General features: G+C 36.6%; 1 long non-coding RNA gene across 2 annotated transcripts; it reads right to left on the bottom strand.

The window, feature by feature from the left end:
- Positions 1-685: 685 nt before the first annotated feature.
- On the bottom strand, positions 686-10,322 carry LOC141374160 (uncharacterized). Of its 2 annotated transcripts, XR_012380807.1 has the most exons (4): positions 10,255-10,322; positions 10,098-10,146; positions 9,066-9,288; positions 686-907 (listed from the first exon to the last, which is right to left on the bottom strand). It is a non-coding gene; the product is annotated as an uncharacterized lncRNA (long non-coding RNA). The 2 variants fall into 2 exon arrangements; XR_012380806.1 differs by having other exon boundaries at positions 10,098-10,315.
- Between the last annotated feature and the right edge of the window lie 4,257 nt (positions 10,323-14,579).

Here is a 14,579-nt window from a genome sequence, read left to right as displayed (position 1 = left end):
TCTTTTAGGAGTTTTATGGTTTCAGTTCTCATATTTAGGTCTTTAAGCTATTTTGAGTTTGTTTTTGTGTATGGTGCAAGAAAGTGGTCTGGTTTCATTGTTTTGCATGTAACTGTCCAGTTTTCCCAACACCATTTGTTGAAGAGACTATCTTTTCCCCATTGCATATTTTTGCCTCCTTTATCATAGATTAATTGACCATATAAGCATGGGTCTATTTCCCCACTCTCTACTCTGTTCGATTGATCTTCTAGTCTGTTCCACTGATTTTTTTAAAAATATATCTCTTTAAAAGCTATTTAACTATTCAAAGCAAAAGGAGACAATATATTGTGGGATTTAAAATACATGTAAAAATGGGATGAAACTACACTCTTATAAGATTCTTATCCTACGTGTGAAATGGTATATTATTCCTTGAAGGTAGACTATGATCAGTTAAAGATGTGTACTATAAACCTTAAAGCCACCACTTAAAACCAAAACAGAGTTATACCTCATAAACCAACAAACAAGATAAAATGGGGGAAAAAAGTAAAATTATTACCAATGTAGGAGAAATGAAGCTCTATAGTCAAGAAACAAGTTTTCCAAAAATATATAATTCTTATTTGTCACTCACTTAGCTTAGGAGACCAAGTCTGCCATTTCAAGGAATCTTAGTCACCTCCAGTTTAAAATGCACACTCTTTTAAGCAAAATCAATCAGTCCAGGAGTCTTTTCTCTTCTCTCTTCTTGACATCTCCCTGGAAGTGATGCACATTCCTGCGATGTTGTCCTGATGTCAGTGGAGGGCAGGCTTCTGAGCCAGATGCTTGGATCCAAATGTTAACTCTACTATTACTTATCTGCTCTGCAACCATAGGCTGGTCCCATACCTTTTGTTTGGTGCTTCTCTTTCCTCATCTGTAAAATGGGAATATTGATAGAAGCAACCGAGAAGGATTATTATGAGGATTCTTAAGATAACTTAAGGAAGAACCTACTATAGTACTTTTCACATACTAAGCCCTACATGAGTAACACTTATTATACGTCTGTGATCATCTCTGCTGTTGCCATATCTGCTGCGGATGTCCCAGCCATGCCACAGGCACTGGAAGGTACCAGGCAGCAGCAGACTTTGCCTTCTGTCTTCATTAGGTACCACCAGCTTAGCCAACATTTCTCTACTTCCCTTGGGGTTTTAGAAATACTTTTTTAGTTTTCTGGACTGGGGTGGTCAGGACTCAGTGGTGCAGCCTCTAGTCCCATCTTCTGGACACTTCACTCCATTATTGCTTCTCTACTGCTCAGAAATGTCCACTCTCCTTAGGATACACTCCTCAGAGCAAGATGCAATTCTTCCTATGTTTCTCTGGGCCACCAGGATCTGGCTTTCAAGCCTAATGTTTCTGATATGAGCTTAAAACCTTCCATTTGGAAACTCAACACTAAGGAGTGACTTCTGTGATCTTGCTGTAGCCATCCTCCCCATGGCAGTGCACGTAGCTAGGGAGCTCTCTGTCCACATGCTGAGGGCTGATAGAGGGGTAATAAGAGTGACAAGGAGAGGCGCTTGTGTGTCTCAGTCAATTAAGAGTCCAACTCTTGATTTCAGCTCGGGCCATGATCTCAGGGTGGTGGGATTAAGCCCTGCATCAGGCTCTGTGCTCAGCAGGGAGTCTGCTTGAGACTCTCTCTCCCTCTCCCTCTGCCCCTATCCTTGTGCCACTCTCTCTCTTTCTCTATCAAGTAAATAAATAAATCTTAGAAAAAACTGACAAGAAGAATCCTAGTAATATTGCCAATTATTACCTGCTCCCAAGGCAGCCTTGAATCTGCTCTGTACACAGAAAAGTTAATCATTCATTTGATTTTAACTGTTACTAGTAACAAATTAGTTACGACACACCAGAAAGTGATTGCCAATCACCAAAGTGCCATGATGCCACAGTGAATAATTGTTGTCTGGGATACCGGGACTGTTATCAGACACAGGAAAAAATTTGGATACATTTGGAGAGTCCTAGAAGTACCATATTGACTGACAAGGCCCAGAACATCTGTGGCTACTGAGACAGTAGAGGTAAATAGCATTACCAAACACACAGTCCATGGCTTAAGAAATAAATGCCTGTGAAAATTGTATGAAGTACAGTCAACAATAATTATTTCTTTATATGTATCTTCTGAAAATGTGATGTTTACCAAAATGTTATAGTTAAGAGTGAAAGGAATTCAGCAGAAGGCATCTGAATTATCTTCATATTTACAGTCTACATCAGCCAGAGTCACACTTTTTTTTTCATAGCAAGTGAGAAGTTTGGGGTCATATTCACTAATTTTGGACTGGAAGTTCTGACTTGTGGTCTGTATTTTAGAACTGCTAGATTGCATTCTACTCCAAAAAGGCATGTGACTTCTGAGTAGAACTCTGTGGTGAAGTAGACAATGCTTGTCTTCTGCTATGCTCATTTCCCTTTTATGAAGCCCTTTCTCCCATTTACAGGGCCTTCTCCCTCACTGCCTCCTACCCTGGTTTTTAGTGCTCTGCTCTAAGTGTCCAGAAGAGACTAGATCACTAAAGCTTCAAGAAAAATTAGTCTGAGAGTTTGTAATTACCCCAAGGGGAGTAACTCAACAAATCTCTAGTGATAGAGATGACAAATAGTGGCATTTCCACTGCTGTCGTTCCTGGTTAAGTGAATTATTTTGGTGGTAAATCATACCATTTGAGAGGTAAATTGCACCATTAAATCAGTCACCTGATATCCCTACTTGGGTGGATTTAACGCTCCAAAGCTGGTAGGAAAACCGTTTTCCACTAACCATGTGTGAGGAAATACACAATCCCAAATTTGATTCCGTACTAATAGAGAGGCTGAAGTGTTATTAACAGCAGAGCAAGATGAATGGAAACTTGCAAAGTGGTTCTTTGTTAGGAGCGTGCTACTGACCTTGCTGCTGACCTCACTGCTTTCTCCCAGTATGTGTCAATTGAGGGGACTTTTGACTGCTAGACATGAAGAAATCATATAATCAATGAAGAAATCAATGCACAAATGTATAATGGACTTCCCACAATCTGCAAGACTCGGTGGCAAATTGTATGAGAGATGCAAAGATGATTTATGAAGCAGTATCCCAGTTTTTAAGTAGCATATGATAACTATCAAGAATGTGCATAATACATGCTATAGAAGTCAGAGGAGAAAGCAACCCTTGTGGCTATTGTCCAGAAAGTTTTGGGGTTTTTTGTTGTTGTTTTGTTTTTTTGAAGTTGTATTTGCCCTATTGAGTAATACTGTAGGAAAATAATAGAATTCTTGAAGACATTCTTTGTGTCACGCACTGTGTTAATCTCTTTACGCATGTGTAAAATACTTAGACAAATAAGTGGCACGTGATAAGTGCTTGGTGAGTGTTACAGTTCTTACTATTGTGTTTTTCCTTCTAAGTCCTTTCAATAGGAACAATTATTTCTCCCATATTATAGTTGAGAAGCCTGGGGCACATTAAGGTCCTGTAACTTGTAGAAGACATAGAACTAGTTAGTAATTTTGAACTCAGACACTGATTCCCGAGTCCATGCTTTTAACCACACTCCATATTGCATGGAATCAATAATATTAGTTTAAAAAGGCAGAATTGGAAGGGGGGAGTAGATCCAAAGAGCAACAGGGCAAATGAATAGGGTGACAAAGTTCCAATCTTGTTCAAGAGGTTAGGAAGTTAACCAAGGTAGAGGTCTTGGGTTAAAGCTATGGGAGGGGTGGCTAGAAAAAGAATTTAGAACAAATTATGGAGGGTTTTGAATATTAGCTGGGAAGACTATTAAAGGAATTTCAGCTTTAGCTTATATGTACTGGAGAATCAACAATTTTTACACACAAATACACATACACACACACACACACTCCAACATGAAGAAAAATAAACTTTTCTGATGATTAAGATAGAGACATTATCAGGAGCAACTTAACCATTGGACAGAGTAGGCAGTAGCTAGAGCTCACAGTACTTTCAGGGGCCCACAAAAATGTTTTAATTTTAATGTATTTTAAATAGAAGGAAAAAATAAATATCATGAGTATATAACGAGCACAGCTTAGATTTTATTCATCTTTATAACAATACGGTCATAAAATGTAATTAAAAAATTTTTAGTAGAGAACAGAGCAAAAGTCATACTGAAGCCCTGGATATTATGCTGAATCACCTAGAACTGGGAGTGACTAAGCATAAGTAAAACATTTAGGAAACTACTAAAATCACTATGCATGAAATAGGGCGGACTTTGACTAAGTTTGTAGCCATGCCAGTTAATGAAAACAATTGCAGATCAAAAGCTCAGAAAAGTTAGTAACTGCCTCTGATATATGGGTGTGGTGGACTATGGAACTATTAGTTACAAGTGAGTACAAAAAATGTAAGTTTTCTGCTTCCAGATAATGGGCAGATATATACATGTACTTTATTTGTGTTCCAGCATTTCCTGAAAAGACAGATATATTTTTCAAAATCCGTAATAGTGCTGAAAAAGTGAGCCTGAAGCAGCAGACCAGGGGAAGTTTTTGGGATCTGATTGATAATGAATCAAAAGTGAAAAACCTAAAACAGGCATAGGAGAAGATTGCAGAATTCAAGACAGAATAACCTGGCCTAGGAAGAGAAACTCAGCATAGATTGACTAGTGTCATGATTAATTTAAAGAATTATGAAACACCCTGATCAGTTCTACATAGGGCAGCTGGCTTGAGTGTTCGCCTCTAGAATATAAAGCTAATGATAACAGCTTTCAAGACAAAATGGAGAATCTGCTGTCCCTAGATAGGTGACAAGAAGGGATAGTAAAAGCTCAATATCGTTTTGATGCTCAAAACACAAACCAAAAAATGCAGAGCCCGGGTGACTTTAAAAACCCACACAGATCTGAGATAAGGGTGGGAGGGGATACTGGGCTCCCTACAGAATTGAAATACTCTCAAGTGTTACACCTTCTTTCACTTTTTGGCATTTGAAAGAGGTCCCTGCCTTGCTTGCCAGCTTTCTCCCATGAACACATCGCTGAGCATAATCTTGCCCATTTAACTTCAGAGTCTAATGAGCTGTCCCTTTATGTGGGGGGGAGGGGCTGGTAAGAAATCAGACATATACAACTTTTAAGAAAACCTATACTAACTACATATGGGAATCAATGCAGTCTTTCATTTTCAAATCTGTAAGAACAAAAAAATTTCTATGCATTATCAAAAAAGATAATTAACAGAAGAGCTGACTTGTATGAAACTTAAACATTTTAATTCTCAGAAAGATTGAAGAGGCTATTAAAGCCATGAATCAAGTACAAGCTTGTACAAAAAAAAGGTACAATCAAAAAAAATTTTTCTTTTAATTCTAAAAGATAAAAAATAATTACAAAAACAAACAAGCATGCATATGTACATATACGTATGGGTCAAACAAAAACACTGATAGAGCTGAAGGCCAACTAAATAATACGAGTGATAAGGAAACGTCCCAAAGAATAGAGGAAGCAAGAAGAGAGGAAATACTAACGATATCTTGAGAGCTATGGAGGATAATGCCAGAACATTCAATAACTGTCTAAAAACAGAAAGAAAAAAATAAGTAGATATAACTCATACAAGAAAAGTTTCCTGAAGAAAGATCCAAATGTTCAAATGGAAAAATCCTTGACGTACTTATCAGGAATAAGGAAACACATGCATGTTAGGACAATCCTGATGAAATTTTTGAATCCCAAGAATAAAGAGTAAATTTTTAAAGTTTCCACAGTAAAAGAAACTAAGCATATAACTGAGAGTGAGGTGGGTATGGAGCTTCTCAGCCTTCTTAGCAAATGCTAGAAAAATGTAGCACTAGCCTCAATGTGCTGAAGGAAAAAAGGGTTTCTAATTAGAAATCTATAACCAACCAATTAGTCTGCAATATTTAAGAACCATAAAGATTTTTGTTGGACATGAAATTTATAATGATCATTCAAGAAATGAATTACTGAATATGTGTTTCAGGAAAAAAATTACTCAAGATATATTTATTTCATTTGTTCAAAATTAACCCAGAAAGACGATGTGGTATATATAAAAGTGCATAAATATAGAAACCAATTGACTATATTGTTAAGCCTAAGCAGTTATTAACAATTTAGCCATAAATTTCAGTGTAGTTCATTACAAAAATAATTCTTAAAACAGTAAAGGCATTACATAAAATAAATGAATAAATATAACTCTAAATGATTTAAAAATAGTACTGGGAAACGGTGAGTAGGATAGAGGACACATAAGAATCACTTATTCTGTCAATCTCAAACTGTTCTAAAAAATGAAGTCTACCAATTAAAAAAAATACATGGGAGATGGAAGTAAAAGTGAAATAAAGGCATTTTAATGGCATTTCTGTTTCAGAAGAGGGAAAACAGTACTGCTTCATATTTAAGAAAAATACGGTTTGTCTTTGTATCTTAAGAATTTAAAGTATATAATGAAAAGAATTTAAATAGCATTTAGAATTTCTAAACTCAAAGTGAAAAAAGGAGCACATAAAATATGTTTCATTTAGTGGAAGATAGGAAAGAAAAGAGAAGATAAAGGACAATGAGAGGGAGGGGGAAGATAGGAAGAAGTAAATTGCATATAAAAGTTGGCATAAAATGATAAATATAACATGGCAGGATAAAACATAGTATCAGAAACCACAATAAATATGAGTTGATAAATTTTCAAATAAATAATGACTCACACTAAAACAAAAAAGTGAAAAATCCAATTACATGCTATATACAGGAGACCAATGTAGCATAAAATATTTCCTCACTCAATGGATGTTTCATCTTGTTGGGACATCTGACTGTGGACTCTTTGTGGAAAGGCAAAGGTCTAGGAAGCAGGTGAGGGAGAAGGGACCTGATATAGACACTCAGGAAAATTGGTGGTTTCCAACGTATATATAAAAAACAAACGCTGGGAAAAATGAAGAGCCATGTTCAATTAACTATGAAAGTTTTAATTAACTGAAACAATATAGCATTGGAATATATTAAAAAGGCAGTAGGTTCATATAGTTTTATGAGTGTGTTAACTCAAATTTTAAGAAACAAATACTTAAGTTGAATTGTCCAAGTTATCAGAAAAGAAGGAGAGTCTCAAAAATTATTTTATGATGCTAGCAAAATTTGAGTAGGTATGGTACAAAGATATTTTACAGGTCAAAGTCATATATTATTAGTTATAAATATTAACATATCATATACAGTATGATTTAAAAGAGTAATGTACCAAGGTCAAGAAGAATTTTTATAAGGGATACAAGAATGAGGAGGGAAGGGTTCAGAGGATGCGGTGGAATAAGGACAGGAATGAGAGGAAGCCAAGGAGGAGTTGCTCTGAAGGGGGCCTGTAGCCAAGAATTTGAGGAGTGGTTTAATGAATGGCTACAGAGTTTCCTAACAAAGCTGATATAAAGTTGTCTTTAATACTTACATTGGCTGAGTTCCTAAGTAGGGTTGGACATATGAGGACAATTCTACAGTCTTTGCCAGGATTCCAAATAGAATGGTGGGTGATAAGATATTTTTAATTATTGAGATGTGATCATTCCAAGGACTTCATTTCTCAAAGGAATTAACAGTAGCCGTTGGTGCCAGTAGAATAAACTACCAGGATAGATCAGAACATAATTTATCTGGTATGCTTAAATCTACTCTCAGCTTCTCACCAACATTTCGAGAGGGGGATACTTCACTAGATATTTTAAGAAGTGAAGGAAAAAGTCCTACTAGGGTTACAAACGCCTAATCCTACATAGGCCAGGATGTAAAATATTTCATTCATTCATTCATTTCTACTGGTAACAAACATCAAAGCAGGGAGGTTTCCAAGGTTTAGAGCCTGAGTTATTAGGACCATGGTTGTACTCAAGGCCACAATAGGGAATTTAGAAGGGTAACAAGTTTTAGGGGCATATTAATGGATCAAGTTGAAGTGACTGCAGAACTTCAATGTGTAAATAGCCAACAGACCGTTTCATATGGAATTCCGAGGTTTGAAAAGATCAGACTGTGTTTATAGATTTGGAAACTATCACACAAAGGAAGACTAGTCTAACTTGTGAGAATACATGATCTGAAACAAAGACGATCAAAAGAGATCAGCCCCAAAAATAAAAAATGAAATTGAAATAAAGACAATCTTTAAAGCGAAGACAGGGAAACAGAAAGATTGGGAAAGAAATACTCTTGCAGACCAAGGGAAAAGAAATACCCAGAGATCTTGTACTATTTATTTATTCTACAAACATATATTGAGCACATCCTATGTATGAAGTATATTAAATGGTCCTCACCCGCTGATGCCGTTCATTTTACTTACAAGATCTCTGTGGTATTTGTCCTTTCAGTTTGACTTATTTCACTTATCATGATACCCTCTAGGTCCATCCATGTTTTCACAAGTAGCAGAATTCCATTCCTTTTTATGGCTGAGTAATATTCCACTATATATACATCTTTATCCAGCCATTTATCAGTAGACACTTAGGTTGCTTCCATATCAGGACTATTGGAAAGCTACAGTAAACATAGGAGTGCATATATCTTTTTGAATTAGTGTTTCTATTTTACAAAGTTTGAATTTTGGTCTTTTCCCTGGCTAGTAATATGTGGTACAATAATCTGGTGATTCTAGGGCAGCAGAAGTGAGCCACAGTTCCCAGTCAGCCACATGGTCACAAGGGTAACCAACCATGCACTTACAACCATTCTATACATATACCCATTCTGTTTTTCACTTTCTGTAGGATATTTAATAGCTTACATAAGATATTCAATACTTTATTATAAAATAAGTTTGTGTTAGATGATGTTGCCCAACTGTGAGCTAATATAAATGTATTGAGCACATTTAAGGTAGGCAAGGTTAAGTTATGGTGTTCAGTAGGTTAGATATATTAAATACATTTGGCTTATGATACTGTCAAATTATGAGGGGTTTATTGGGATGTAATCCTTTAGTAAATCAAGGATGATCTATATTTGGAAATACTAAGAGTAGGTTCCTACCATAATCATCCCCACATTCCTTTGTCTTCTTCTCTGTATCTTCTTCATATTTTTTATCTTTTGGCTCATAATTCAGGTTGTTCTGTGACAGAGAAAAATTCCTTATATAGATGTCTGAAAATATCTGTTTGAGGCATCCAATCTGTAGAGATCTTTCTGAGCTGTTCTAGATGTTGGGGATACAGCAGTGAACAAACAAAACTCTATGAACTCCTGGTGTATTCTAGAAAGCAGGACAATCACACAAATAAATACATGATATATTAGTGAGAACAAACACTGTGGGGAAGAACAAAGCAGGGAAAGGGTGACAAGTATGCTGCAGACATGGGGATGGTTGCTATTTTACTTAGAATAGTCAGGGAAAGTCTCTAATAAAATAGCTTTTAAGCAGACACCCAAAGTATGTAATAAAGTGAGTTATATGGCTCTCTTGAGAAAGAACATTCCTAGAAAGGAAAGGGCAAAACCCTTAGGTGGGAGCATGCTTGGAAAACCAATATGTCTGGAGCAAAAGGAATGAGGGGAAGTGTAGCAAAAGCCATGGCTGGAGTTGGTACAGGGCCATCATGTTGGTCTTTGGAAGACACAAGTGGCACATTTAGTTTTGTGCAGGAAGAAATGGGGAAACCATTCTAAGTTTTCACATGTAAGAGAAAATAATCTATGTTTTAAAATGATCACTGACTGTTGAGGGGCAGGGGGGCAATCAGGATGTCTTAGTTTTTAAAGAACTTTATTTACACAATTTGTTTACAACTCCTAAATAAATTCATGGATGGTATAGCAATGATTATCGAATATATGTTTGTATCCCCCACCACACCAAGTTCATATGTTGAAACCCTAATGCCAATGTGATGGCATTTGGAAGGTGAGGCCTTTGGGAGGTGATTAGGTCATAAGGATGGAGCCATCATGAAAAGGATTAGTGCCCTTATAAGAAGAGGCCAGAGAGGTAGCTAGCTCTCTTTCTGCCATGTGAGGATACAAGAAATCAGAACTATCTGCTACCCAGAAGTGAGCTCTCACCAGAATCCAATCATGCTGGCACCTCATCTCAGACTTCCAGCTTCCAGAACTGTAATAAATAAATGTTTGATCTTTAAATTACCCAGTCTATGGTAGTTTGTTATAGCAGTCCAAATGAAGACAGTAATCAATTCATAGTTCACATAATGCAACTGACATTAATGGTTGTCCCCGCAAATCTGTCCTTCTTCCTTAGTGTATCACTCTGCTAGAACCATACAAAGTATCACAGACTGAATGGCTCAAACAACAGAAATTTATTGTCTCACAATTCTAGAACGTAGAAGTCCAAAACAAAGGTATCAGCAGAATTGGTTCCTTTTGAAGACTCCTTTGGCTTAGAGAGTGTTTAGCACATATGTCTTCACAGTCTTCCATCTGTGTGTGTCTGTGTCCCAATTTTCTTTTCTTATAAGGACAAAAGTATGTCAGATTAGAACCCACCCAAATGGCCTCATTTTAACTTAACTACCTAAAGACCATATTTCCAAATGCAGTCACATTCTGAGATACTGGGGGTTAGAAATTTAACATATGAGTTTTGGGGCGATACAATTCAGCCCATAACTCTAAGTAATAGAGTTGTGGCTAGGATGTAGCTGCCAAGTCATGGACTACATTTTCCAGCCTCCTTTGCAGATAAGCATAGACATTTGGCTAAAATCTCACCAGTGAAATGTGGACAGAGGTGATGAGTTTCACTTCCATACTTCCAGCTAATCTCATATAAAATTACAAGTATATTCCTCCGTGTCTCTTTACTCTTCTGGCTAAAATGGCAATGAAGAGAGCAACCTTGGAAAATAAAGGGTTGAAGATGGTACAGCATATGTCAGCTTGGGTTCCTGATTATCCATATGAAAAGAGAAGGAACACATAACCTGGATTATGACATGAGAGAGAATAAAATTCTATATTCATTGAGCCATTAAATTATTATTGAATTCCTTGTTACTATAGCTCATTGTACCTTAAATAATATACATGCCATGCTGTCTACCTAGTATTATTAACCAAAGGGAAATTTTAACATTAATCTTTAATTTGAATTGTTGATATTAGAGCCAAGAAAACTTATGAAATACACATAATCCAGATTATGAATTTAAATTGTAATTTTTTTCTTAGTTATAGTCATTTATGAATGCAACAAAGTTAATTCAACAAATTGGTGCCATGACTATGGACCAAATTCAACCCTAGACTCTGGCTGTAAACAATCCAACAAGCAAAGTAGATGAATACAACACCGTCTTTGTCCTCAAGTTGCTCAAAATCCTTTGGGGAAGCTATGGGTAAAGAAATTCTCTGATATGTCACCTGCCCACAGGAGAGTGCATAAGATCTGCTTGGCGGGGAGATCTTGAAAACTTATAAATTCTAGATGGGCACTTGAGCTGGACCTAGGAGAAACTGCAACAGGTAATTATTTAGGGATTCAAAGTAGAAAGTACAAAAAATGTAGCTTATGAAAAATCTAGGAGAAAATAAAATATTTTAACTATTTGTCGAATGAAAATAATTTCCATTAGTTCAAAATTGGTATAGAAGAAAAACCTGTATGAGAGAACCATTGCCAATTTTCCTCTATGTTAGGTGAAAATCAGAGAAAATTCGCTTACATTTAATCAGGAAATTTGATTAGTCTTGAGGAAGACTTTCTGGACTGGCAGGTGATAAAATACTAGCTCTCTTCCTAGAGAATGCTTAAGAGTATGAACAAATCCCTCGCCTGGGGTGAATAGTTTCCATCCGTCTTGAGGCAAGAATGTAGAACAGGTAACATCTTGAGGCTGTTTCTTTGCCCAACGAGGGTGAGGGGGAAAACCATAGAATCTAAAGAATGTACTGCAGTAGCCTCTTTACATGAATTATTTAATTCTCGTGAAAACCTAATTATTCCATTTTCCTGGAGAAGAAACAGGTCCCAGAAGTTGAGTCCAAGCTCAGGTAACTAGTAAGTGGAAGAAGAGAATTCAGTTTGTCTGGGTCCCATGCCTACATTCTTTCCGGTAAGTCTCCTACCTTGCTTTCTATAACCACTTGATTGCTGTGGGAACTACCTGGATCTCCTTGTTGCAGCTTTTTTCCCACGGCTCCATCATACGTAGCTGCGTGTCCGTGCTCTGGGGCCCAGATACCTAGGTTTGAATCAAAGCTTCTTCTACTTATAAACTGTAGAGTTTTTGCTCAAATTCTCCCCCCTCCTTTTATTTTTTGCAAAATCAGCAATATCTGCTGCATACAGTGGCCTCATGTGCAATACATAAAGCAACCCCAACACAGAGTAGGTACGCGATATGTATCTCTTGGCCATTAACATAGAAATTTTTTTCTTCTGATAGCCACATTTAATTTCGCAAATACTGCCTCAGTGTGTAGTGTTAATCCACACAATAAAAAGCAGGAACTGAAACTCATTATGCAAGTAGCTGTAAATATTTTTAAGGATTATTTTAAAGTTTATTGGCCTCAAGTAAAATAGTGTATAGAACTGTAAACCACAGGTGTGTGAGGTTAAGATACGGGAACACTTCAGCTTTTGCCATTTTAAGTCTTGGAGTATCACAGCTACTTTTTATTTTGCAAAGCGTGTTCTTGTATGGGATCTCACTGAATTAATTCTTCCCATATTTACTGGCCTATAGACAATCAAAATCCCAAAATGGAGCAGGAGTTGATTCTGTTATTTACTACTTTGTTTGTTTTCATCGCTCTGTTTTTTATGTCCTTGTAACTCATCTTTTCCATTACCAATGAATAATTGTAGGCCTCAAATCTTTATTTTTTCTCTCCATCCTCCTCTCTCTCCTTGCATCCGTTTGAATGTCCCACATCTGTGCATATTGTGTCTGGGCACTATTTCACGACTTCCCCCTTGTTTGTTAACTGTGTCTATCATCCCAGAGTGTGCATACCATTCCTGAGATGAAGCAACAGACTAGATGGATTGTAAAATTTATATAACAATGACTGATAATCCCTGGCCTTCAATTCCAAAATCCGACGTGTCTCTTGCTTACTCTGGTAGCCAGGGACCAATCTGTTGGCCTTTTGGCATTTTAGTAGTAATTTTAGATATTCAGGTGTTTCTCCTTATCCTAGGTGACCTTACAATAAATGGAGTGTTACTAGTAAGTATGCCAAGACCATAGGTATGAATAGGGTGACCCCAAATCCCTTCTAATCCCCAAATCTCCCCAGCCATCAATAAAGGAGATAATATTCCAGACTAAGAATTTTGTGTTTCGACCTCCTCCATTTCTCTTGGCTATTTGTGTCCTTAAGTTTTTAAATCTATCATCTTTTAGCTACAGTCACAATAAAATTTAAACTCAGTAGTACCATTATAATAATCAACAACTCGTATAATTTGTAATTTCATTTGATATTTAAAGACACAGTGATAAAACTTACTCAGAGCAATTTTCTTTTAAAATTTAATATTTATAAGCCAGTTCACTGCTGCATATATATTCAGCTGAAATGTGTACACGTATTCACACATCAGTGTGAGAGTATTCGTAACAGTGCTATCTGTAGTAGCCCGAGACTGAAGATTATCCAAATTCCCATCAATAGTAGATCCCATAAATTCTGATCTGTTCACACAATGGAACACTATAGAGCCATGAGGATAAACACACACAACCATATGGGAGCCAGATACAAGTTAGTGCATACTATATGATTCCATTTAGACAATGTTCAGAAAGAGCTAAAACTAACCTCTGGCATTAGAATCCATGAGAGTGGATGAGGGGGCATGGGGGGGCCATGGAGAGACTTCAGGGTGCCATGGTAGAAAGAATCCGGGATTCTTCTGGGGGCTGGCTAAATGAGTGTCTTCAGTTTGTGAAGCTTGTGAAGGGTCCTCATGCTATATCTGTATGATCTGTGCCCTTTTAATATATGTCTTGTACTTTGACATTTCAAAGATAGACAATGATATATAATAACATAATCTTTATACCTATATAAATATTCCTTTTAAGAAAACTGGCATTACTTGTTTTATGATGTGGAGGCCAGCTTTTAACAGATGAAAAGGGAGAATGGAAATTTGAATAGATTGAACACACTAAGCAACAGTCACCAAATGTTGAGGGGATCCCTCTATAAATAAAAAAAATACAAAATTAAGCACAAATTGGGTATTTAGAACAAAAAAAATCATGAAGTGTGATAAAACATTTTTAACTGCCCAAAACACATTTATGAAACTTATTTTCACGTGTTATAACTGCAAATTCTTTCATTGCCTCTTTCTAGGATATGCTTTGTAATATTTTCTACAAGGAGACTACAAAGATTTCCCCCTCCCAATGTGATTGATTCAATACCTTTTTATTAAAAAGAGAGAGAGAGAGAGATTTCACATACATTCACTGTTTGTTGTGTTGCTACAAACTTAGGTTCTACAAACAGAAATTCTGATACATTTTATTTCTTGCAATTCCCATACAAAGGAGTGGTGCTTTT

The sequence above is a fragment of the Callorhinus ursinus genome, unplaced genomic scaffold (genome assembly GCF_003265705.2).
Source record: "Callorhinus ursinus isolate GAN/ISIS: 27379988/994484 unplaced genomic scaffold, GSC_fseal_2.0 scaffold14, whole genome shotgun sequence".
Classification (NCBI taxonomy): domain Eukaryota; kingdom Metazoa; phylum Chordata; class Mammalia; order Carnivora; family Otariidae; genus Callorhinus; species Callorhinus ursinus.
The sequence above is the reverse complement of the archived record's forward strand: the minus strand, read 5'-3'. Positions and strand labels throughout refer to the sequence as shown.